General features: G+C 40.2%; 1 protein-coding gene and 1 long non-coding RNA gene across 6 annotated transcripts in view; one reads left to right on the top strand and one right to left on the bottom strand.

The window, feature by feature from the left end:
* Vwc2l (von Willebrand factor C domain containing 2 like) overlaps nucleotides 1–27,641 on the bottom strand; it is a 156,661-nt gene that overhangs the window by 28,353 nt on the left and 100,667 nt on the right. The window lies entirely within an intron of this gene.
* On the top strand, nucleotides 874–23,581 carry LOC110299885. Its single transcript, XR_002378529.1, has 3 exons — nucleotides 874–2,322; nucleotides 2,424–2,545; nucleotides 23,474–23,581. It is a non-coding gene; the product is annotated as an uncharacterized LOC110299885 (long non-coding RNA).

Raw genomic sequence — 27,641 nt, 5'->3', positions numbered from 1 at the left:
AAATGGATGGACCTGGAGGGTATCATCCTGAGTGAGGTAACCCAATCACAAAGGAACTCACACAATATGTACTCACTGATAAGTGGATATTATCCCAGAAACTTAGAATACCCAAGATATAAGATACAATTTGCTAAACACATGAAACTCAAGAAGAACAAAGACCAAATTGTGGACACTTTGCCCCCTCTTAGAGTTGGGAACGAAACACCCATGGAAGGAGTTACAGAGACAAAGTTTGGAGCTGAGACTAAAGGATGTACCATCTAGAGACTGCCATATCCGGGGATCCATCCCATAATCAGTTTCCAAACGGTGACACCATTGCATACACTAGCAAGATTTTGCTGAAAGGACCCAGATATAGCTGTCTCTTATGAGACTATGCAGGGACCTAGCAAACACAGAAGTGGATGCTCACAGTCAGCTATTGGATGGATCACAGGGCCGCCAATGGAGAAGCTAGAGAAAGTACCCAAGGAGCTAAAGGGGTCTGCAACCCTATAGGTGGAATAACAATATGAACTAACCAGTACTCCCCCGGAGCTCGTGTCTCTAGCTGCATATGAATCAGAAGATGGCCTAGTCGGCCATCAGTGGAAAGAGAGGCCCATTGGTCGTGCAAACTTTATATGCCCCAGTACAGGGGAATGACAGGGCCAAGAAGTGGGAGTGGGTAGGTGGGGGAGCCTGTGGGGGACTTTTGGGATAGCATTGGAAATGTAAATGAAATAAATACGCAATTTTTAAAAAGTACTTAAAAGTTATGGTAAGGGAGGCTGTATCAGAACTGAAGAGTTTTTTTTTTTTTTTTCTTTTGAGTTCTCTAACCTAGAAGACAGCATTTCATATTGCCTAAAAGAGATAACTCATTAAGTGGTTACTGAGTGCTCCTAGAGACTTAGGCAGAATGACTGATTCTGTTTTTCAGGTGCCAGTCCTTCTATGGGCAAGGATTTCAGTGGGAATTGTCAGCAACTGGGAAAGAGTGGACACAACTGTACAACAATGGGAGTTGAGTACAGGGTGCTGGGCAATAAATGTCACAAACTTCCAGTTGGCATAAGGTTTTTAAATTATGCACACATTTTAGTAATGGGAAAGTTTATGTAAATATGTCTTGGATGAGAGTGTATGAAAATTGTACAGCTATTAGCTGTAATCACCCTTGGGATAAATCCATTTCTGGAGTAGGAGAGGCAGAGGGAATATGAAAGGTGAAAGACCAGGAAGGGCATAAGAGAGTCACACTACTGGGATAATAAGATTCTGGGAACTTGTTTTGACCAATGCCTGCAGCAGTTTTCCTCTGCCTAGGGTGCCCTGGTCACTGCATGGCAGACACCAGCTAAAACAGAAGCTCCACTGGACTCAGCAGCTCAAAAGCCAGGGGCTGCATCATGCATTAAGTATACATCTCTGAATGATGTCAGGCTCAGTCTGAGCCAGGCAGCAGCAGGAGGCGTTTCCAGTCACTTCAACTTTGCACCCACCTCTGTGTTAGGCCCGGGAAAGTCTTGTCAGCAGCAATGATTGCTCACTGATGCAGCAATCGTGGGAGACAGAAAGGCATTTGGCAATTCTGGTCCCCAGACGGGCACAACAGCTGGTATGGGGCACCTGGGATGCTCTGCCATGCGGGTGGGTTCGGGAGGTGTTTATGTAATCCTCCAAGCTGCCTGGGAGCTTTGTGGGTTGTGTACAAATGATCAAATGCAAATAGTCCCTAGTGGTCACAGCTTGTTTTCTCAAAATTTTACTGCACGCCACACACAAGGACAAGCTGGAGGGAGTGTGTTAACAATCTAGTGGTTGAGAACCACCTAAAATGAGGGGATGCCATTAAAGCCAGGCAGACTGTCAATGGCATTACATTCACTCAGGGAGCCAACACTCTCCCATTATGAATGACCTCTTCCACCTGAGCGAAAATAAAATGACCGCATGGCTCTCCGGCAGCTGAACTCCCCTTCTGGTGACTGTTCATTATTATTCTGAATTAGATTCCACACTTTTACCTCAGGGAAACTGGAAAAGAATAAACAGCGCTTATGCCTCGGACCTTGAATGCTACCTAAAATCTACCTACACTCCATCAGTCTCAATGACTCATGTTAAAATCCCTGCTAGTCGTGTGAAAATATTACCTGCTTACCATCAGAGAAGCAACCGCAAAGCATGATGGCCTCATGCCCGGAGCTGAGCCTGGCACAGGTTCATCATCTCAGTCCTAGTTTTAGAGATGGGAAAGCCATGGTTTGGTGGGCTCCAGCATATATGTGGCAGAGCTGGCATGTAGAATGAAGACTACTCTACCCAGAGGTACTGTGCTTATTGCCATATTATACGCACAATGATCTCCCACAATACATTTTAAGTATGTCTAGTCATTTATTTGACAGTGTTGTTCTATTCCCTATCAGGATTCATGATAATGGAGCAATGAGACAGAGTGCTATCATGGGGAAAGGGAAGATCTGGAGTCCTCAGATCAGCAAAAGGACATGCGCCTAGATGGTTCAGCTTGGGAAGTGGAAATAGCAAGGTGACACTCAGAGAAACAAACAAGGAGAAGCCACAGAAGCCCCTCCCCTCCCCTCCTCTCCCCTTCCCTCTCCTCTTCTCCTCTTCTCCCCTTTCTTCAGGTCCCCTCCTGTCCCTCTCTCTGTCTTCTTCTCCTCTCCCCCTTTCCCCCTCCATCTTTTATTCCCCCCCGCCGGGTTTCATTTGCTTATTTGGATAGCACCAATGCTAAAGATGAAATGAGGAATTGGAAGAAAAGAAGATCCTGCATGAAGAGACAACTGATCTTGGGAAAGTGTGATAACAAACAGAGGATGTGGTGCCCCATCCTGGTCCGGGGAGCTTCCACAGCATCCACTGCTGGGCACCTAAGTATTTCTGGAGCTATTGTAAACACAATGTTACAAATTTTATCAGCTAAAGAGCCCATCTTCTATGGTCATGTCCTTTCATAATACTATTAGCTAACTAAGGATTCTGGAAAAAAGTGCCACTAGGGGTGGAGGGAACATTAAGGAAGTAGAGGGAGTGAGGGAAATGGAGGAAGTCCATTGGCTTCTTTTCATATGTTGTTGCTTGGGAGGGGGACAATGTTTTGTTGGTACTAAGGTCACATATTATGGAATAAAGATGTAAAGGCACCAGCCTTATGGTACAAGTCTTTCCCATGCAAGGAGAAACCATCTCTTATATGAGGGGTGATTCTTGGTTTTCAGAGAGCAGTGGTTCACAGTAGGGACATGGGGGTTATATGAGGTCTGGATCTTTTCTAGGGTGTGCTAAATACTGGTGTTACATAACTTTTCATATCTTCTGGGTCTTCATTTGCAAATTAGAGTGCTGGCTTCATAGGTTACTATGAAGACCAGAAGAACAATGCATATCAAGATACCAATAGACACCCAACCAGAGTTAAACACTTTTTACTGTTTCTTTCCTGTGTATGTGTATGGTGTGTGTAGATGTGTGTATGTGCACATATACATGTGCACGTGGATGCATGTATGTGGATGCTAGAGGCTATTTTTCTCATTCCTTCTACCTGTGTTTAGATGAGATTTCTCATTTAACCAGGAACTCATTAATTCAGGTAGCCTAGCTGGCCAGTGAACTGTGGCGATTCACCTATCTCTGCCTCTGCAGTGCTAGAGGAATGAGCATGTTCTACATTCAGTTTTCACAGTGGTGCTAAGTATGCTAACCCAGGTCCTTGTGCTTACATAGCAAACACATGACCAACGGATGTATCCCTGCCATCTTTTAAATACAGTTTCTATGGCGTAATCTATTACCTTCTTTTGGACATTTAAGAAAGCCAAGATTCGAAACACATAAAGTTTTATTTGGTATTCTTAGCAAGCCAATTTTATTCAACAACCAGTAGAGATTATTAGACACAGCCCTCACCAACCAGCCATCAGTACTTCCAGGGTGACACCTGATTCTAATTTAATATTGGGGAGGAGGAATCTTAAGATGTCAATCTGAAATCTGGCATTTTCTTCTCTTTAGCCAGCTTCTCTGATCTTTTAAAGTTATCTTTTGAATTGTAACAGAGAAAGACACAAAAGACCCATGAAGCAGTAAAAACTACATAAAAGGATGCAAATGGGTCTTAATTTTTTTATCATTGTAGAGGTGGGGTTTGTTTGAACCATTTAATTAAACTGTGGAGGACTTTGTTGGTTTGACTTTTTTTCTTCAACATCAGAGATGCTTATGAAATGTATTTTAAAGGGGGAAAAACTAGTCGGTTTCACAAGAGTTAGCACCTTTGTTAAAATACCAGCAACAAAAATGCTTATGCCATGGAATTAGATATTGCCTACCTAAAACAATAGACATGAACAACATCATCATCAACAACCAAAAAGAACAGAGCATGCACTAAAGCTATTTGCTTGGATGTATCTACCATGCAAGGTCAAATTATTTCACTGTCTATGAACAAAAAGCACAAAGCACAACTATGCTATGTGTGGAAATTGTAGGTTCTCAGTTTGATAGTTTAGAATACCAAGTGGTCCCAGAGAATCATAACAAAGCAGCCCCTTTCACTACCATTGACACTTAGTTTCCTAATTAGTGCAAGGTACACACAAGAAAATTTGAGCCAGGGTGGCAAACTTAGTAGCAGTAAATGAATCACCACATTTATTTTGCATTTGAATTTTGATTGTGTCAGTTTTTAGAAAAAATGAAATAGGCCATCAAAACAATTTTATAAACTTCTCTGCAGTTGAATTGAATGAGTCTAGGAAATGCATACTTTCCCTAGGTACCAGCTGGGTCATGCTTCGTCTCCCCTGAGTGATTGACGGCTCTTTGCAATAGTAGCACTGCTATTCTCAATTAAGCAAGATAGTCCCCAAACAAACCACACAGTGTGGTATCCAAGGAGTGTGCCACCACATTGCCTTCTTAACAATTTAATTGATTATATGGTTGCTTGATGCTGTGAGGAAGCCTTGCAACAAGAATCGAAAGATTTAATGCCAGCTATTCATTCATGCAAGGAAGATCTATAGATACAATTTAAAAGCACTCAGTTTAGAAATTATGAGACTTTTTCCCCAGTGGAAATTTTAATGTCAGTTGTACAAAAGGTATAGACAGCTAATTCCTCTCTCAAACAATACAGAGAACTGTGGATATTTTTGACAGAAGAAATCCCAGGTTCACCCACTTAGCCTCTTCGGGCTCCTAAGTAACTTAAAGTCAACAAAACAGAGTGTCAAAATTGACATAGTAACATATATTAAGAAAGACTTTGGAAGAAGATAGAATATTTTATTAGAAAAATATTCTTTAAATGAAACGAACTATTATTCCACATTCTATATAGTGATAAATATATACATACCAATCAATGTCCATATTAGTTTATTCTAAAATGACATGAGCATAGAATCTAATATCTATTTGCATCTACATGGCAATAGTCCGGCAGTAAAGAGGGTTGTGCTTTCATCAGAATTCTTTCTTAGTTGAATCCCTAGTTACATCACCTCAAGCTAGTCTCTTAGCATGTCTTTGTTGTAAGGATTGGCTGAGTTTGTTACATGTCAGTATTCATTTGACCTGCAAAAAAACAGATTGAACATTCCACTAATTCTCCTATTGTTACGGAAGCTACCTTGACTAGACACATCCATAGAGCACCTCCTACGTGTGATATCTTTGTAGCGTAATAACTACTTCCAGGCTTGAAAAGGAATTCACTTTCCCGAAGAGCCACTGAAGGGTGTTCCTCCACATCTTGTTTTGTCACTGCAGACATTGGGGTAGCGCTTGTAACATTGTCTGCCACACCTTCTCACAACCCAGTTCAAGCTTAATTAGCTCATGCTGGAATATGTTGGCATGAAAAGGGCCATCAGGGACAAACACTGGTACCAAAGGAACCACTAGTGAAAGAGAAAACTGTAAGGAATGGCAGGGAGCAAGTGGCATGTGAGGTTCATGTATGTTGATACATGTTTACTCAGTAGCCTCAAAACTTTACCCATTTCAAGTCCAAGAACACCAGTTTGCTTGTCTTTGGCCACTTTGGCTTTGCAAATTGGGCTAATGAGTGCAATAATAAAGCCATATAGGCTCTTGGGAAGATGTATAATAAAATTAAAAAGCATGGATACTTTTTATCTATTCTTTTCATTTTCAAAAAATTCTCAAAGTATAATATGTATTAATATGGGGACGATACTGATGTTGCACAATATGTATACAGTGTAAGAATGACTGAAGACATTCGCTAATACATACAGTTATATTCAGCATGTGTTTCTCCGAAATTCAACTTTATACTTCCTCTGTGTGTGTGTGTGTGTGTGACGCTCACATATGCATAGGTATTTGTGTGGATGATCCAACCATACATGCAGGTGAGTGGGGGCTAAGGTGTCTGTTTCTCACGTTATAGCATTGCTTTGGCTACATTGGTTAGTCAAGGATTCCCTGAGATTCACTTACCACACATCTTCCCCTGACACTGCCATTATAGGTACAAACTACCACTCCTGTATTTTATGTGGATGCTGAACTTAGGTCCTTATGCTTGTATAGCAAATACTTCACTGACTGAATCATGTCCTTAGTCCTCAACCTTGGAGCAACTTCCTATCCACCCTATTCCCCCACTCCAGCAACCACCGTTCTACCTTCTGCCCCTGTGTATTTCTTTTTTATAGATCCGACATTAAGTGAAGACATGTGGAGATTTTTGTCTCTCTGCTCCTGAATTATAGCTTCTTAACTTCATCCATGTTATTGCAAATTAAACAGTTATAAAAGCCTTAGGATGGGGGAAACTTAAATGTCTACAAGTATGTGAATGGATAAGAAAATATGGTGTTTCATTATTTTTATTTAGTCGTTATATAGTATCAGAAATTGTGTTGGATGTTAGGAATCCAAGGACCTGAAGATTTGGGAGAACATTCTAAGTGTTTATAGACTTTGACAGGAAGGGTGAATAAATGAATGGCTTTGGCAATGCAAAGCATTTTTTTTTTTAACGAGAGATACCTAACATCATGATATGGGGAGTGGGAAAGGACTTGTTAGTGTTTGGGAAGAAAGAGCTCTAATCTATTTAGAAAGATTAGTAAATGTTATTGTGTGTGTGTGTGTGTGTGTGTGTGAGAGAGAGAGAGAGAGAGAGAGAGAGGAGTTTGTGGGGCTTTTTTTGGTAGGGTGGTGGTGGTTTCAGAACAGAAAAAAATGCTGAAGTCATTTGTGAGTGTTTTAAACATAGTGTGGTGGCTTAAAGAGGAATGGCCGCATTGGCTCATATATTTGGATATTTGGTCACTAGGGAGTGAAGCTACATGATAGGGATTAGGAGGTGTGGTCTTATTGAAGGAAGTGTGTCACTGGGGGTGGGCCTTGAACTTTCAAAAGCCTAAGCCAGGTCCAGTGGTGCTCTCTCTTCCTGCTGCTGGATCCTGTGCATCCAGATGTAGAACTTTCAATTTCCTTACCACCATGTTTGTCAATGCACCACCATGTTCCCAGCTTTGAGGAAAATGAGCTAAACTTCTGAAACTATAAGCAAGCTCCAATTAAATGGTTTCATTTGTAAGAGTTGGCATGGCCATGGTGTCTCTTCACAGCATCAGAACACTGAGTAGGACACATGGTGTGAAGAGAGCCAATATATATTTTAAGAAAACCCTCTCTAGACACAGTTAGAACGTATCCAGTCATGACAATGAAGTTAGCAGTTTTTGTTCTAGAAGGAAATCACTTTCCAATAGTGGACCAAGTGTGTGCTGGCAAGGACTCAATCTTTTAGTTGGTTATAAATATGTTAACACAGAAAGTTTTCAAGGGCATGCAGTTCATCTCAATTCATTTGAGACCATTGGGCATGCAAAAGTTTCTGCTGGCTTAAGTCGTCAGTGTAAATCCATGTCATGTTTATTCTCATAGTAAAGGCACACACAGGGTGGCAACTGCAGTATGATTCACATACATGTCTATTCCTGCTATTTTACTGGAAATATCTGCATCAGGCACATCTTGAATATTTGATGAAAGAAAAAGTGAAATGTTTCTATAATCTAGTATTTCCCTAGTATTTACTATATGCTTTGCACTGGGGCTTTAATGTGGACAAAAAAAAAGTCCTTATGTTCTCACAGTGTAGCAGATGGCTAAGACTAGCATTAGGAGATGCAAAGCTTTTTTGTTGTCACTCAAATATAAGACATTAGAGACTGTTTAAATGGTTAACACTTAGCATGTCTGCCAGTGGTAAAGCTTGGGGTTGGACTGAAAGCCTGAGATACTGAGGTGATGTGTTGTCTTGTCCAAAGAATCTATGCTGTCTACTTTGGAAGAGCACAGCCCTGTGTCCTTGGTCCTCTCTTAGACGTTCCCATGTATAAGACCATCGGTGTATGCATGCAAGTGTGTGTGTTTCTCTGTCTTCTCATTTTTGTAACTTGTGTTATACTTTCAGTTAGGATTTTATTGATTTCTGTTATAACACTGTGTTCATATAACTGATCTAGGCACTCTCTAGATGTATCCACTGCGAGTCAGGTTGCCAATGTTGTGTTTTACAAAAATAAAGATGGAAGGAATATGTTTGATGGAGGTGCGGTAAAGTGTAGGGGAAGGGGGTGCCTCTAATGGCCCATGCTGAGGTATCCCTTTCTCACTGAGTGACTAGCCACATGACAGTATATTATAGAATAGAGTTTATCCAGGGCATGGGGAGGGGAGTTGAGAGAAAGGCAGAGAGAGAGGGAGAGGGAGAGGAAGAAGGAGGAGGAGGGGAGGAGGGAGGGAGGGAGGGAGAGGGAGGAAGAGAGAAGAGTAGAGGAGTAGAGGTCATGGATGAGTATGTGGAGAGAGATGGGGGAAGGGAATGGGGAGAAAAGGGGAGTAGGGTAAGGGAGCAAGAGCAAGAGAGCAAGAGGGGGCAAGCAGCCCCTTTTATAGTGAGTCAGGCACACCTGGCTGTTGCCAGATAACTGTGAGGTGGCACCTAGACTAAATGCCAACAGCCAGCCTAACACTTAGTGTTTGAAACTGGATAAAACTCATAAAACGTTAAGACACACTCATCTGTCTTTAGGCCTATGACCAAAGCTCACAGTTTTTTTTATCAACAGTCACAGTGCAACAGGATTGTAGTCTTTATTGTAGCATCTAATTAAGTTCAAATGAAAGAAACCTTGTATTGTCTTATTGGGGGTCAAGCTCAAGTACATGCCAATAGATCCATGTCAAGATTTAAGAGATTCTAAACTGGAAAGTGGGGGACGTGAGGCAGAAAAGGTGTTGGACCAGAGCTGCAAAGAAGAACCCTGGATACTTTGCTGAGAAGGATCTTTGCCTCATCCATCACTTTTATGAATGACAAGGCAGAAAGGAAAGATTAAATAGTAAGTTGTCTGGAGATATGCAAAAGATGGTTTGAGAAACATTATAGGGAATTCAGTTTGAAATAAAGAGTTACAAAACATTGCTCCAGTCAAGTCTAACTCCTTGCTTATCTTTGACAGTAAGTGAACTTTATTGTTTAGCTGAAAGAACATTTTTGACTTGTCTGAAGCAAATTTAAAAATCATTTTCAAATAATGTCCATATTGTTTCAACATTACTCGTAATTCTTAATGGTTCTACTGTGCCTTTTAAAAATAGAATCGCCACTAGTTGTAACTACATAAAAATAGTCAGGCACTCTATATAGTTTATTTCTTTCTAAAGGCTACTGCAATCCAACTAAAAGTTATTGGAATTTCTTAATCTTTTTATTAATAGGCTACAAACAGTGTGAATATGGCTTGAAGAGGCTAAGATCTCTGTTGTATGTTTTTGTACAATTAATAGATTGCCCTCTATTCAACGCTAGAGATAATGCTGGAGATGGAGTCATGTAAATGTTTAAAACAGACTAATGTCAGTCATGCCCCTGCCACAGCACATGGATGGAAGTCAGAGAACAATCTCAGGGGTAGGTCTTCACTTGTCATACTTATGTGGCAGATGCTTTATCCACCAGATTCATCTTTTTGACCCAACCTTTGTCCCCTTGATGGGCATTTCTCATTCACTGGACTCAGTTTTCCTTCAGAAAACTTTCTCTAGGGTATTTTATGATCTTGTAGGATATCTCAATTGCAGAACTACAGAGGGACTGTGCACAACTGGTGACCGGTGCTCTTCAGAGTGAGGCAGCAAGCACATCTGGAACGTACTTGTTTTTGTCACTGCCCCACTTCTTCCTCATTAAAAACTTCCTCCAAGTTCAAACCAAGACCCTAAGTTTCTATTCATACGGCAACTTCAGTTGGTAAGTAGTTTTGTTTCTCAAAGAATACAGAATCACAATGACATGGGAACACAAGGGAAATGTTAATTTCTTTAAACCAGAATTTTAATCGCAGCGTGTGCAATTAAAATGTGTGCAATTAAAATGTTAGCGCTCAGGAACACGATGTCTGAACCATATGCATTACAGCACCATTGGCTTTACCTTCTGGGTGCAAGGAGAGGAAGATGGCTCTATTTTCCCATCCTGGCTGTGGCATTATCAGTACCGTGGACACTTACCACACATCTCAGAGATACACGGTGTGACTCAGAGGGTCCAATTTGGCCCTATGTATGTCCCTTCTGTGAAACTTTTCTGGGGCCTGGCCCTTGACTCCAGCCACCAATATCTGCAGCTGAAGGGATGGAGCCGCGCTAGGGCTCTGAAGCTATGGCCAAGAGAGAAAAAGAGAGAATTGAAAGCGTTCCCATCCTTTTTATTGGCAGAGAGTCAAGGAAAACAGTTTAAAAATATTTGTCAGGGAGTCACCATTACTTGGAAGGTTTATGGCTAAAGTCTATCTGTCATTACGCACAGATAACCCCGGCAATTTAAATTACAGAAGCCACACATATAATTCAAGGCAAAGTTATGGGCATCCCCTAAAACCTCCTTCACTTGGTTGACTAAGATCAGAAAGAAAAAATAAAATGTCTGTTTTTCACTAGGCAAATGCCCTAAATCACAGCGTTCCAGGAGCATTTTTTGGTTGGGCTGGATTTGCATTTATATGAAGAGAAATAACAAGTGTGTATTTGAGAGAAGGATCCTGTCTATTATTTGTTTATTTTTTTCATTATACTTATTAAATCTCTTGGATTTTATTTATTTATTTATGTTGCTTCTGCCTCCCCTCTCTGTAGCCTACAAAGGAGTTCTTCACTTGAAATTGCTTTAAAGATGGATGCACAGACAGACTCTGAAGTGGGAGCTATAGAGAGCAAGTCAGTGGCAGAGCCCAGGGGCAGAGACCTGTAAGCTGACTGCACCTCACGCTGTTTAATGCCAGCAGCCTCATGTAGAGCGCAGCCCCATTACTGCTGCAAGCTTATTCCATTTTCCTAACTTTATCTTTAAATATTGCTAGGGCACCCAGTGAGTTGAGAGTGCTTTAATGTATGCATTTACGCACACGCGCGCGCACGCACGCGCGCGCGCGCACACACACACACACACACACACACACACACATTCTATATAATTACTGCTCAAAACGATTCCATAAGGTAGCTTTGGACGTCACTGCACTTCTTGTTTCTGGGTCACAGAAGAAACTGGAGCGTGATAGGGTAAGTGGTTTGTCAGGTAATCATGAGCAGGGCTGTGAATCAGACACAGGGTGTGGGCTGAGTTTTGTTCTCTTTGCCTGGAGAGGTTGTGGACTCTCTTGAGTTTTGCTCTCTAAATGGTACTGTTATTTTGGTCATTGTTAGAGGAATAGGAAAGGATTTAGGTCAGGGGAGGAAGTAATAAAAAGAAAACATAGAAGTAGCCTATTGGAAACACCTCCCCAGGACAAGGACAAGGCTTGGTCTCTGTATCCCCCACCCGGTGTCCCAGTATTCTGTTCTTGTGTAGTCTCAAATGGAAGGAAGTTTTGTTTCGGCAGCAACACCTTAAGTGAGTTCTGTTCAGCTGGTTAAAACTTCTAACATAGACAGGTTTGATATTACCAGTTTCTACTTTTTAGGACTACATCTGTGACATAAAAGTAAAAACATAACCCTCATACAGACAGAGGAGAACTTGATAGTTATCAAAAGCCCGCAAGATTACCAGTGAGCTAGATAAAATAAAGAAAAATAAAAGGACCAACCCTTTCTCTTGTCTCCTAACTGTGATATTAAAAAAAAGGGGGAATGGAAAAAGTTAAAATCATTTCAAAGTCAACCTAAATTAAATCTTAATTTTATGAAGTTGTTGAAAGGAAAGGAAAGAATTTGATGATTTATGTCAGTGGGAAACAAGATGTTCATGGAACAAATAGTGTATATGTTTCTCACCGTGGCTCTAATGAAATATGTTTTATTTTTTAATAGTACATGCATAGAAAAAACATATTATTTTCTCAGAAATATCTCGATGAGCAAAGATAGAAGATCATTATTATCTTTTTTTTTTTTTTACGTAGAATCTGGAGAAAGTATAACTCTACCTTGCTATTTCCACTATGAATCTCATCTATTTCTTATGTTTTTACTCTGTCCCAGCTGTTGTGTAAGCACGGATGCAGCCAGATGTGGATCACACAGAGCAGAAGGGTTGTCATACATTCCTACGCTCTTTCCTATCTCCATGGCTCTCCTTTAAAGCCATGCTTTCTGGAAATCTCAAAAACCTAGACTTCCTTTTCTTCCCTTAATCTTACAGAGTCCAGAGAGAAATAGCAAGAATCCTGGTCTCACTCCTTGGAGGGAGGGAGGCTTAAACGATGCATTAGTGGAAATATTATAGGTATGTTACTATAGCCTTCATTTATATTCATTTTTAAAAATATGATAAGTGAGATAACCCACATTAAAACCTGCTCTGTTCCTTAAGGATCTCAGGAGCTCCCAGACAGACGTGTATTTATGTTGATGTTTTGGTTTTTGGATTTTTGTTTTTGTTTTTTTTTTTTTAACTCTGTACCCTAATCCATCACTGCCTTGCTTGCAGTGTCCTGCAGGCCATGGTGGCTTGCAGTGTCCTGCAGGCCATGGCGGCTCTAACTCTGCCTTAATGGGAAGCAAACCACTTCTGCAAAGAGCCCACTTAAGAAATGGCTTTGCTTGACATCTGCCGACAGAAGAGTTCACCCTTTCTGAAAAATAGACCACTTAACTCGCAGGAGAGTTGATTACCTGCAGAACAGACCCGATACTCCAATACAGAGCGAATGCAAAATTGCTTCTTCTATTTTCTAATTTTTTCCCAATGTGCCAAAATGAATTACCTGTAACTCCATACATTTAGAAGAAGGAATGCCATACCAAGGGAAAAAATAACTTGATCTAAAAGGCATTTGTTACTTCCAAGGAATGATGATTTGGCGGGGTTTCTTCACATTCTCACCAGAAAAATCTGGTCTTTCTCACAGGGTCAAACGCCGTGACCTGTAAGACGCGTCGGGTGTTTGCTTGGTCTTTCTAACAGGGTCAGACGCCGTGACGTGTAAGACGCGTCGGGTGTTTGCTTGCCAGGGAGTCTATGCTGATTCTTTTTTATTACTTTTATTTTACTTATTTAATAAAATATTTATTAAGTAAAGGGGGTTCCGGCTATATATCTCAGGCTGCCTTGGAACTCATTATGCCACCCCAGCTTGCTTCCAACTGTTAATCCTCCTGCTTCAGCCTCCCTAGTCCTGAGATTATAATGACAGCCACCTTTCCTGGCTCCACTATTTGTGGTATTCATGATTTCTGTGTTCCTCGAACGATTCAGGACTTTTCAGGAGCCATGGTTGGAAGCGTCAAGGGGGAGGGGGGGGTAGCTGTTTTCCTTTTCAATCTTTTCTGCCAACCGAAGAGTAGACTCAATTTTGATTTCAAAACAGAGTAAGGTTCATTTAAGGATGAGAATGGAAACATCCTAGATTCACAAAACACTCAATTGACTGTGTGGGTGAAAATATCAAGCTCCCCTTATCATTGAAATGACTGTATTTTTCATTTCTCCTACTCAGCCTAATGTGATTACTAGTGCAGCTAAGGCACCCACACACAGAATGCATGAGGCTGTGTAAGCAGAGGCTCTGAGGGTTTTTGCTGTTATCAGGTTAACACTGTTTAAGGACTGAGCACTACTTAGGAATATGCAAATCTTATGCATACATTCGTCATTAGTTTACTACAAGATGTAAACATGTGTGACCTTGTACCTGTAACACTAGTTTCTGTTCAGAGTCTACCTGAGTTGTGAATGATTGGTGGAAGTGTATTCATGTTCGTAATCTTGTCTGTCTCTGAATGCTCTTCTGTCTGGATCTTTAGGTATCTCCTTCTTTATTGTTCCTTTATTTAAGTCCCTCAGGAGGCCTGTGAGCCAATGAGGCAGGAGTGGGCGGTCACTTCTGCAGGTCTTTTCAGTTTCATTGGTTAGAAGACTGCATTAATAATAAAGTATAAGCTGCCATGGCACAGAAGGAGAACTATAGAACATCACCTAACCTACATCATTCCTGAAATGATGAAGTGGCTACCAACAGCTCACACCATTAGAAGCGTGGACTCTGCCATTACTTACAGCTGAGCTCGCTGGTAATCTTGACCTTCTCTGCTGTCGGCACTAACTTTCTCTCCTCACTAAATAATTGCTGGTTGCCTCTGTTAACCACATAACACGGTGCCACAGAAATGGCAGTACTGTCATGACATTTACATTTTAACTAAGGGAAGGTGAGCTGTGAAGGAGAGAAGGCTTGGCGAGGGCCCCACTTGGCACACATTCATGTTTTTAAAAGTACTTTGAAAAAAAATGGAAAGGGAAGTAGAAAATAATTTCACTTTCCCCCACATGATGAGTTATTCTTTGACCTGCTGCAATTCTCAGGACTTTAACATGGCCATTGATGTGTTCCCTAACCCCCCCGAGTCCCCCCCCCCCCAGCGATCATGAGACCTGAAGACACAGCAGCCTGTAAGAATATAGTGTTTTAAACTGTGGGATGCTATGGAAGTCATTGTATGATCTTCTGATTATACATAAAGCTTAGAAGCTCTTCGTACTGAGAGCTGTTCATCTGAGCAATGAAGAGGGAACAGGAGAGAGCTGAGCCTAAGCTTGCAGCACATAACAGACACACATAGGAGACTGACTACCTGGATCCTCTCTTTGAGATGAAAATTAAAGAAAACACAGCTACTGTTTGACTTCCTCAAACACCAGGGGTGGTATCCCATGTTGAAGTAATGTTAGGAGGTCAATGACTCAGACCTTCACCGTATACACCATCTGTAGGGAAGGTTCACACTTAGTGGGACAAGAGTTGGATTTGACAAAGGTATTGGTACAAGTATTTTTAATTTTTTCTCTTATTTTTGAAATTATAATATCATTACATAATTTCCCTTTCTTACCCTCCTGCCAACCTTCCCATATTCACCCCCTTGCTCTCTTTCAAGTTCATGGGTTCCTTTCCTATTGATTGTTATTATGTGCATATTATATGACTATATATATATTCCTAAATATAACCTGCTTAGTCTGTACACTCTTACCTGTGTATATGTTTTTAGGGCTGATAATTTGGTATTATGTGTGTTTGTCCCTGAAGAAGACTATTTCTCTTACTCTTAACCCTACACAAAGAATGCTACACATAGTTTTTGCCCTTCAATCTCATACAAATCATCTTCATTATTTGGTGTCTAAGGATGTCAACTAAATATGCACTACCTATGTCACAGAAGAAATAATTCTAATAAGTACACTAAGTTAATTCTGATTATATAGTTTCCACTGACTTCTTTTAATGTAAAACACACGCAACAACAAACCCCTAAGGCAAATGGTAGCATTGTTTACCAAAACTATAATACAGTTACAAGTCCCTTGCTTTGGAATTAGAACACACGTGGCCATACCTACTCTCCATAGTGTGATCATGGCTACACAAATCAACTTTTTGAGAGTCAGTCTCTATGTGTATAGTGTGGAAAAGCTGATGTCTCCCATAGAATACAACACTCGAGTTTTCTCTAGGACTCTTAGTGGCTGCACCAGAGAAAGGCAAGATGCTTTGAGGCAAGCACACTGGGTTGGGTTATGCCTTCCTTGTTTTGCCAGTATCTCACTTGTGACTGTAGACAGTTCTTCACTAGCCATCAACTAGCACTTGAACAGTGCCTGTAGAACATGTGGTTTATCTATACCTGATATATTACCTAAAACCCTAAGAAACGAATGACCATTTTCTTAGTCAAATTTGTCATACCTGGTCTGGTCAGATATGTATAGAAGATGTTAAATAGAGTTTCTGTCTCTAAAATTTTGGGTAGAGATTGTATATGGACTTAGTTGGAAAATAAAAGAATCAAATGGAGAATATAAATCGTTAGGGATTTGGGGTAGTAGGCAAATGGAAGCCAGCATTTTCCAGACTTTTCCCACCCCTGCTCTTTGTGTGTTAATTGTTCAGCTATTGATATGCTTTGTTGGTGTTTTTATATTGTTGCTTGACACCATGAACATGGGTTTCAAAGACTGCTTTGTTCTGCAGTGACCCAATTACTTCTAACAAGTGGTTCATTTCTGCTATATATCTGCTATGTGGGCAAGAAAAGGAATGATATAAATTAGGATTAGTCCCTGGTGAGAACTGAAAGATGCCATTGAAACAATAGCATATTAACAATAGTTGAAAGGTGAAAAGAGAAGTTAGGGAGATATCACAGCTCTCTTCAAAAACCTAATGACCACTGTATGTAGGAGAGATTAGGCTTGTTTCACTTGCATTTAAATATCAAAAGGGACCCATAGGTGGGAGTTCTTAGGAAGCAGATCTCATCTCATATTTTAGAGAATTTTAAACATCAAAAGTCTCTTTTAATAATTTTTTTATTTTTATTTTATGTGCACTGGTGTTTTGTCTGCATGTGTATCCACATGAGGGTGTCAGATCCCCAAGAACTGGAGTAGCAGACACTCATGAGCTGCCATGTGAGTTCTGGGAATTGAACCTAGGTACTGGGAAGAGCAGCCAGTGCTTTGAATCACTGAGCTATCTCTTCAGCCCTAAAAATAAGAAGTCTTAAGAGAAGAAAAGGGCTACCTCAAGACATAGTAATTTTCTCACTAATGGAGAATATCCACTGTTAGGAACATTAGGAATGTTACAAATGAGATTCAAATTACAGATGACAGGCCAGTTGTAAGACACATGGATTCCTGATACAGGGTTTATTCAGGCTCAACCAGAGAGAAAGCAGGTCTGCTATCTGAGTATGATAAAGACTTTGCAAATGCAGTAGATACACTTCACTTTTCTCCATCTGCTAGTGTTATCTTTATACCCAAAGAGGTGCTTTGCTCATATTTATGGAGAGAGATATAAATGAGCTGATAGTTATCTCAGCTAAGTGACAGACTGGACACTGGTTGATCCTAGCAACTAAGGATCCATACTTTCTGGAAAAGAGCAGTTTAGAAAGACTTTGCTTATGCCAGGGAGACAACTAACAAGGACAATTGATGGGAAATTATCACTTCATGTCAAATAAATACAGAGACTACAGAAAAACAACCTAAGAGTATAATGTATAATAATCAGGGAAAGGAAAGGAGGGTTGAGTGGAAGATAGGCATCTTACTAACACAGATGATTAGAAGAAGGAAGACCACTTTTATAGTCAACGGATGGAACTCTAGGCATTGAGGTTGACAGGTGGAAAGACACGGGCTGGGAAGTAGATTAGGAAATGGAACAAAAGACAAAATGGAGGAAGAGTAACAGGGAGAAGAGAGGTTAGGCGGGCCATGAGACATGGGAGTTGTAGATGAAATTAAGGACCCCATTCTAAGCTCTGTGGGGATCACAGGAGTGTTCTGAGCCTGGGAACAAGACGACAGTCTGTGGCAAACAGGAGAGAAAGTAGCAAAGACTGGAAAACAGTAGAAAAAAATGGAATTTTCCAATTTCTTCTAGCTGGCTCTAGTCTAGGCAGGCAAGGGTATAGAGTCTACCCACGTTGGAATCATCTGTCAGTATTATGCATTTTGTTCTCATTGGGTTACTGTGATTTCATTTAACTAAGCTCTAGGTTTCCCACTAAATGTCTCAGCCACTAGTGTGCCATCCATTTAGTCTGCCATAGAGGAACTAAATTGTGCCAGAGAAGAAGGAAAGATACTGGTGAGAAAGGTCGTTCCCTTTTAACTTGGCTTGTGTGTGTATGTGAATTATTGAATATTGAATTATCGAATACATATCTTATATAGTAAATACATATTGAATTATCACCAACTGTGAGATAGGAAATGGCTGTATCCCCAAATATCTAGCTTGTGCAACCCAGATGTCATCTTCCAATGTGCCGAGAAGGAGTTACCTGTAGTGAGCAATAATGATTATCACCTTTCTGTGGATTTATGTATTATTCAGAGCTAGCCAAATGTATTATATATATTTTTTTCTTTTTCCTGGTGCTATTAATGGTGATGCTGTTGACGGACTTTTCTCTCACCGTAATGATCCTCTCTAGTTTAATGGATGCAGGAACATGATAGGCATGTGAGAGTGGTTCTCAGTAGCTCCTCGGAACACCCTCAGAGGAATTCAAGGGTAGGTGTGATGAGAACTTTCCTACACAGAGCTGTTAGGGAACTTATTTTGGACATCTAATCATTTTAGGAAGGTGTGGTGTACAGTGACATGCTCTTGAAAAAACATTTAAAATCCAACATTTTCTCCAGCTATCTTCACTGCAGAAACATCCCTTCCCACAACCAATGGCAATGCAATTTTGGTCAGTGATACATAATGAAAGGCAATTATTTTTAATATTCTGGCATTGAGTGGCTGAACATGGGCCAGGAGCGTAATGACTATGGGTCTCTGCACAGTGTGGAGTTGACTCTTGTTTCTGTCTCAAAGGTTTCCTCTCTTCTTAAGCCTGAGCTCGGTGCCTATCTTTGCTTCTCAAAGGACTCTCTGGTTCTTGAGGTGACTAAGAATGCCGAATAAGTGCTGGTGAGGTGGCTTTGTGGGTAAAGATACCGGCTGTCAAGCCTGACGACTTGAGTTTGATTCTTAGGACCTAAATGGTGAGGGAAAGGACAGGTGCACACAAATGTTCCTCTGACCTTCACTTGAGGACCACTATGTACCTTGCATTGTACAAATGTGTCATATACACACGCATACACACAGGTACATGCACACTTACACACATGTACATGCATGCACACACTGAAATGTAATTAAAAAGAAAGAATTCTAGGTAAGATTTTTCCTTGTATAAAAATGAACAGAGTGAGCCGGGCGGTGGTGGCACACGCCTTTAATCCCAGCACTTGGGAGGCAGAGGCAGGCGGATTTCTGAGTTCGAGGCCAGCCTGGTCTACAAAGTGAGTTCCAGGACAGNCGAGGCCAGCCTGGTCTACAAAGTGAGTTCCAGGACAGCCAGGGCTATGCAGAGAAACACTGTCTAGAAAAACCAAAAAAAAAAAAAAAAAAAAGGACAGAGTAGAATGACATTCCTTTAAAATGCAAAACAAATTATTTCATTCATTCATTCATGCATTCACTCACTCATTCATGTACAGGGCCCTTCTACCCACCTCCAGGATTTTCTAAATACAAACTACTCAATTGATGTGTAGACTTGACTTGTATTTGACATTTAAAAGGAGTATAACGTCAGCTGAAGTGCCCTTGTCTCCGAAGCTGTCAGTGAAGAGACAGGAATGGGATCATTTTTATGTGTATGCTCCTCTAACCTTTGTCTGAATGGAGATTGCATGATAACTGTCCAAGGTGCCTTTGGGTTGATACTCAGATAGTCTGAGCCTATTAGAAGAATGGATGGTAGAGTCTTCCACTTGAAGACATACAACATTAGTGAGGAAAAAATGACAGTTGGGATTGTACATGTGCCATCCCTGGCTCCCTCACTAGGGGGTGAGCTTGGCTGTGGCAACACACTTCTCGGTCGCCATTGGTCCTTAGCACATAGCATGGTACCCAGCGGTAGTCACTAAATACTTGTGAAATGAAAATATTGTACATTAGAATAGAATGAAGCTAGTCATTGCTTTTATTGTTACAGAGCCACTGTGGCTTAATCTCATTTGTACAAACAAGATAACTATTTTTTATTAGATATTTTCTTCATTTACATTTCAAATGCTATCCCCTTTCCTAGTTTCGTCTCCGAAAGTCCCCTATCCTCTCCCCCGAACCCTGCTACCCAACCCACCCACTCCCTGTTCCTGGCCCTGGCATTCCCCTGTACTGGGGCATAGAATCTTTGCAAGACCAAGGGCCTCTCCTCCCATTGATGGCCGACAAGGCCATCCTCTGCTACATATGCAGCTAGAGACACAAGCTCTGGGGGGACTGGTTAGTTCATATCTCTGGTTCAGACTAAAGGAGAGAAAATCCTGAGAACTTTGTTGAGATCTAAGACTTTGACAGAAGATAGAAAGTTTAAGGCAATTGGTGCGAAGAACTGAGCAGAAAGCTGTCCAGATGAGCAGGGTGTCTCTGTTCTTAGTGTGAGGATCTTATTTTGTGTTTTAATTTTTGTTTCTCAGCTTAGAACAGCCTAGAAGGATAGAACCAGAAAATTGAGAAGTGGGCAAGAAGTGAGACAGACAGAGAATGAAAATGTCCATAATATGAGTTTTACGGCTGCTGGGCAATGCTGTATATATCATAGCAATTAGCTTTTATAAAAAAATGTTCTCAGAGAAAGAATGTGCTATGGTTTAATATGTGACATTAAAAGAGGTTTTGTTTTGAAATTTCTTTTTAATGCTTTTATTTAGTTTTATTTCACTTTTGTGTTTGTGTGTGTGTGTGTGTGTATGTGTGTATATGTGCATGTGTGTAAAAATGTCTTTGTCCCATGTATGTGCGTGTGTGTGTGTGTCCCAAATGAGGTGTCTTCCTTTATCATGCTCTACTGTATTTTTTGAGACAAGTGTCTCAGTAAACCTGGAGCTGGTTCTTCAAGCTGGACTGTCTGACAATCAAGTCGTGACAGCTGCCTTTCTCCACTTTAGAATTCTGGAGTTACAGACATGTTCCCACATTTGACTTTTACAGTGTTTGGGATTTGAACTCTGTGCTTCATGGTTACACAGCAATCACGTTACCCACTGAGCCATATTTTCAATAAACAAGTATTTAAAATAAACTGACAATGCTATCAGTCACCTATTTCCTAGTCTTCTGGTCCTAACTAATCTTCTGTTAGTCTATTCATTGTGTGTCCGTCCTCACTTACAGCTAACCTAGGAGGTAACACTCCACAATAGAGCATGCTAGTTAGCAGGATGTGGGTCTTTTTGTAATTTAAATAATAATTTTGTATTTCATTTCCTTTGCTATTTCAAATAGTTTAGTTTTGCATATTAGAAAATTGTTTCAATTATCTTAGCCTGGCAGTGGTTGTACACGCCTTTAATCCCAGCATTTGGGAGGCAGAGGCACCAGGTCTCTGAGTTCAAGGCCAGCCTAGTCTACAGAGTGTTCCAGGACAGGACAACCACACAACCAGGGTGACACAGAGAAATCTTATCTTTAATAACCAAAAAGAAAGAAGGAAGGAAGGAAGGAGGAGAAAAGAAAGAATGAAAAAAGAAAAGAAGAAAGGAAAAGAAAAAAGAAGAAAATGTTAAAAGAAAAAATCTGAATTTTGAAAATTTGATACTTACTCAGCCTTAACAGAAGAACAAATAACAAATGGGAAGCTGTTAACAATAATTATAAATTGTACATTTCAGAGGAAATAGGAGCAACAAACCTTCATCAGATCCCCTGTGTGTCACAGCTCCTGGAGAGCGAGACTTGTCTACGTCAGTGGCCTTTCTCAAGAATGCATATGTCCCAAGGGCCCTAAGTATTCATGTATTCACCATCAAGGTCAACAATTACTCGGCAACTGAAGTGGAAATATCATGAGGTGAAGGCATGAGGCCAGGGAAGTAGGTCCTGCCATTGATACTATGGCCTTAAAAACACACAGTCATCATTAACAAATGATAAATTCATTAAACAAAGTTATTTCTCTTCTGCCAAAAGTCAACAGATGTCTGAGAAGTCTACCAACAAAGATAGGTTTACTAATGCTTATTTCCATATAGCACAAACATCTGATGATGTGTCTGAGTACATTATATATAAGTAGTCAGTGTGTTCTTTGAATATTAAAAAATTTTTAGCTTTGGGACTTTTTACTTTCATGCAAACATTCTGCATTACCTCCTTATTGCTTTGTGTATTGTGTTCTTAGTATAAACACTTAAGATATCAAAATTTAATAAAAACCAAAACAAAAATAATTTTAAAAGTAGCTTCTTATCTTTTGAGATAGTCTTTTATTCACCTATGTGCAAATGTATGTATTTTATGGCTTATGGCTGTCCCTACCCTATGCTGTGAATTTGAATCAGATATATTCTTAGAAGTGAGAGCTATACTGTCTCTTCCACAGGCACACTAGGGTTTAGGCAGATAATATATATTTAAAATATTGCATATTTACTTCAAAGATTTTCATAACATTATCTTAATATATCTTTAGAATTACATATTTACTTCAAAGATGTTCACACAATGATCTAATTGTTACTTGGATTTTTAATAATAATGAAGCTTGTTGTCATTGATAAATAGAACACATCGTACTCTCATCCTTGCTCACTGTCTCCTAAAACTATTAAAATCAACACTACCACAGAGGCATTCTAATCCTCTCAAGCACACAGAGCTCAGGAGCACTGGGTAGCTTCTGACACTAGGCACCTCTCTCTACTTCAGCTCCTCTGTTCATGTGACCAGTGCTACTCCAAGAAAAGGGCAAGTTATTGTTGCTGGTGGGAAAGGTAGCTCTACCCGGGGTGTAGTTTCAGTTTGCAAGGAATGATGCTTCAGGTAATGATGCAGATGATGCTGTGTACTGGACCATCCAGCATATCTTATACTCACCTTTCTGAGATGCAGAATTAGACTCTTTTCTAAATCAGGAAGGAACTCCAAGTCGATTTACAACAGTTTTGGTACAGGACCCCTCTATTTGGGACTGGATATGTATACTGCCGGCTTTTGATTATTTAAAAGATAACAAATGCTCATACACAACAGAACAGAAGTATGAAAATTAGGTGGAAAAACAGAATAGAAAGCAGGAACTGTGAAATTAGTTAAGATGGGGTTGAAACGTTGGCTCATCCTCTGACTAGTTTTCTTGGCTTACACATTTTCTTCTGCAAATTGGCTAAGAAAATTTAGTAGGCTTCTGAGGGCAAAACAAGGAGCTGCATGTAAATTTCCCAGCATGCTTTCTGGAACATGGTAACTTTGGAATAACTCACGCATCTTACTGTGAAATGGAAAGAGGAGTGACTTGTTAGTCTACCACCAGATATTAATGTTTTAAATAACTTCATATATTTCTCTTAATTTCCTTTTTCTAGGCATGCGTGTATACTGCTTATAGGTGTTACATGTACAGTTTTCTGTGCTGCATTTGCCAGAGTATACCATCACAGAAAGATGCTGATTTTCATTCATCACCTGGGCAGCACCAGTGAAAGATAACACTGGAAGCTGGCAGGAGTGAAGTTATGGGCACAGCTGCACATCACTGGGGAGAGTATCTGTGGGTATAACCTTTCTGGAAAGCAATTTAGTAAAAATATTTCAAGAGCATTAAAACTCTACTACCTTTGACCTCATAATTTTACTTCTATCCAGCCAGTCTCAGGGACAAAGTGAATATATATATACGAAGGCTCATGGTCAGGGAAGTACATTGGAGATCCATTTATAACAGGAGGTCAGAAATCATTACTGTCCACCATACGGAAACTGCTAAGTAAATTATGCTACCTTTAAGGGATGGGATATCTATTGACTTCGAAAAGAGATTTCAAAGAGAAGTTATGTGGAAAAGTGTCCTTGACGGGATTTTGCATAAAGTGAACATATGGAATGGAAAAAAAGTACAAGATTAATTTCATGTTTTTTTTTACAGTAAGTATGCATGGAGAATAGTCTGGAAAAATGTGTCTGTGTTTTATTAATTATTATATCTCTGGCTCAGAAGCATGGTGCTCTGGTTTACTTCTTTCTCAAGTACATGTTGCGATGTAAATATTAACCTTCATATTAGGGTATGTACAGCTACATTACCTGTCTGCTTCATGCATTTCTTTTTTATCACATGCATCCTGCCAGGGTTGTTTTTCTTGTCACTTGTAGAATCGTGCTTAGCAACATGGACAAAGCGTGTGGCGTGTCAGGATAGTGCACTGACACTTGAAAGTTTGTGACATTAGAACAATCACATACTCTCCTCTTCTGCATGTTTCTTATATATCTAGTGCTGCCATGAAAGGCTTTTGGTGCAAAGTGGTGTCTTCGTTATTTTGTGTGTGTGTGCATACACAAACGTTTGAGTGCGTGTGTGCACTGTAACAGGAATACTAAATTATAGGAAGACAGAAATTGCAGATGAAAGCAGAATCTTGCAGAGAGACACGTGGCTAAGAACACAGGCCTTCTTGTTTCCCTTTTCCCTTTGTTTCCCACTCACAGGGATTAAGAGCAAGTGACCAGTTTTCAGTCTAACATTTTCCCAAATGGCAGCTCTCACAAGCAGCCTTCGAGTCTTCTTGTTGTTTTTGTTTTGTTTTGTTTTGTTTTTTGTTTGTTTGTTTTACTTTTTTTTCTCCCCTGACCTCTTTGCTTCCTACTGCTCCTTGTAGTCAAATCCTTTCCACTGGCTTTAGGTTAATATGCTACAAGCCAGGAGTGCCGACTTTCCAACGTAATTCAATATGCTTCGTGATGTGGCAAATAGGAAGATGTTCCACATAGTAATGTGAGGGTTGTGTAGATGTGCGTTATCTGGCCTGGAGGTTAATATTTATATTGCAGCGTATAACTGAAGAGTGCTTCCATCTCATTTAATTTGTTGATTGTTAACATTCTTCTGGTGATAATGCCTTTGAGGTATAATACGACTGAAGAAGTAAGCTACCTGATGAATCCTTGTCTGTAAAGTCTTAGGAAATAGGGAAATCTTGGCATTTAAGGACATGGAAGGAGAAAAGGTCATAAAAGAGAAAGGGGCTCATAGTAAGAAATGCTAAAATGACTTGTACCGTCCCTGATGCTACTTCTGCTTAGAGGAAGGAAAGTTAGATTAGCATCTATCATGAGTTTCCCCAAACACAAAGCTCATTCTTTCAGTCAAATTCCCAATGTGATGCCTTCAAATTTTGTCAAAGACCTTATCACCATCATCATCATCATCACCATTACAATCACCATAATGTGTATTTAATCTAATGTGATTTTAATATGTGCCAAATGCTGTTCTAACTGCCTCATATGAATTAATATACATTAATCTTCCAAGAAACTTATGAGATAAATTTATCATTATATAAACTTCACAGCTGAATAAACTGAGATTTTGCCCTAGAGTAAAGAAACTTGCCAGTTTGGAATTGAATCAACTCGACTTTGGTGTTTCTATCTAATGACACACAGAACTACTTCTCTTAAAAATATTTTGTTTCATTTTATTCCTCCGCCCCGCACTCTGTGCGAATGTCCGAGTCCCTGTGAGTGTGTACACACGTGTGTTTGCTGGTGTTTACTGAGGCCAGAAGAGGGCATCAGATCCCTGGGACCAGCAGCTACAAGTATTCATTATCTTTTTGAAATTTTTTATTAGGTATTTTCTTTATTTATATTTCAAATGTTATCCCTTCCCTGGTTTCCCCTCCGAAAACCCCCTATTTCCTCCCCCGTTTCCCCTGCTCACCAACCCACCCACTCCTGCTTCTTGGCCCTGGCATTCCCCTACACTGGGGCATCAAGCCCTCATAGGACCTAAGGCCTTTCCTCCCATTGATATCTAACAAGGCCATCCTCTGCTACATATACAGCTAGAGCCATGGGTCCCTCCATGTGTACTCTTTGGTTGGTGGTTTAGTCCCTGGGAGCTCTGGGGGTACTGGTTGGTTCATATTGTTGTTCCTCCTATGGGCTGCATAGGCAGCCTGACTTGTGTTCTAGGATCTGAATCCCAGTCCTCATGATTGAACAGAAAATGCTCATAATCATTAAGCCACTTCTTCAGTGTGGCTGCACCACTACTGTTAATTTTCATCTTTATATACTGTCTCCAGAGTCCAACACATCACTCTTTGTTCTGAATCTCTTTTAAGTGTCTCATTATAGCGATGACATTTATGGAATCTCTTCCACAGCATTCTGTCCTCCATGGGAGCCCCTGTTTACAAGTACTATGGCCTCTGTGGTTTCTTTAAGCTAGTGTGATAACATCAGTTTGTGTTCATCTATCTACTGCCTCCTTCACATAGCCTTTCTTCTGCTATTTCCTCTCAACTCTATGTCTTTACTTCTCATTCCATTTAATCAGTTTTTCAAGATTGGATGTAGAATGAAATTACCTAGGGAGTCTTAAACCCCTGGCCCGGGTCTCACACTAGAGATGACTTACTTGCCTCAGGCAGTACATCATGATTCTCAATAGTTCCCAGACAATTCACAAGTAGTGGTTGGAACCTAGTTGCCTGTACATTTCTTACTTATATTGCCATCTTCCTTACCTGGCTTCAATGTCTTCATAACTATTCGTCACACTACCATATAGCTCTTTATAACTCTCAGACATCTGGAATTGGGGGTACCCATATGTAGAAGGGATACCCTGGTCTTGAATATTGAAATACAAATGAAGAAGTTAATTTAAAGGAAAGGGTCTATTTGTCATGTCAAGTAAAATGGTGACAGGATTTGATCAATGTAGTTGACCACATAGAGATCATTGATAACCTAAACTCAATTATTGGAGGTTAATGCACATGTGCCTGTGTTCACACAAATATATATATATATATATATATATATATATATATATATGAATGTGGGTACCTTATAATGGACTGACAACATCCCTACCAGACACAATAGGTTAACAAATAGCCAAAGACCAGGAACAAGTTACATCTTTAGTGTTTTTGGACAGTGAGATACTGTAAACTCTAAAACATTATAGTCACTGCGTCATGCTCTTGTTTACCTTCCAGAAACTGATGGCAAGACCTAATTGCTAGAGACAATGTATTTAAGTCATAAAAATGAAGATATCAAGTAGGTACTGACCTAGAAGCATCATGCCTTACTGGTGAGCTTCTGCAGCAGGAAAGGTGCTATGTACAGTATTTGAGGGGAAAAGGAATCACCAATCTTACCCAGCTGTGGGTCCTGCAAGTTATAACAACTGGCTTATAATAGAATCCCTACTAGTGTAGTAGTGGCACAAACATCATGAGAATAACCAGCTACTTTCTGGATGGACTTAAGGCCCACTCCATAATACATACATGGTACCATTATCAGTGCTGAGACTCTGTGGCTAGACAGGTTATAGATGGTAGGGGAGAACCTACTGCTATATGGACAGAGTATTAGACCAACTCATTACTATACCCATAGATTAATGCATTGCTCAACTCTCATTAGAGCTAGGCAGTAGATTAACATGGGGACTCCAAACTGGTCAAGGTACAGAACATAATTAAATGTGGAATTCCCAGCCCCAAA

Source organism: Mus caroli, chromosome 1, assembly GCF_900094665.2.
Source record: "Mus caroli chromosome 1, CAROLI_EIJ_v1.1, whole genome shotgun sequence".
Classification (NCBI taxonomy): domain Eukaryota; kingdom Metazoa; phylum Chordata; class Mammalia; order Rodentia; family Muridae; genus Mus; species Mus caroli.
This window is presented reverse-complemented; position numbering and strand designations above follow the sequence as displayed.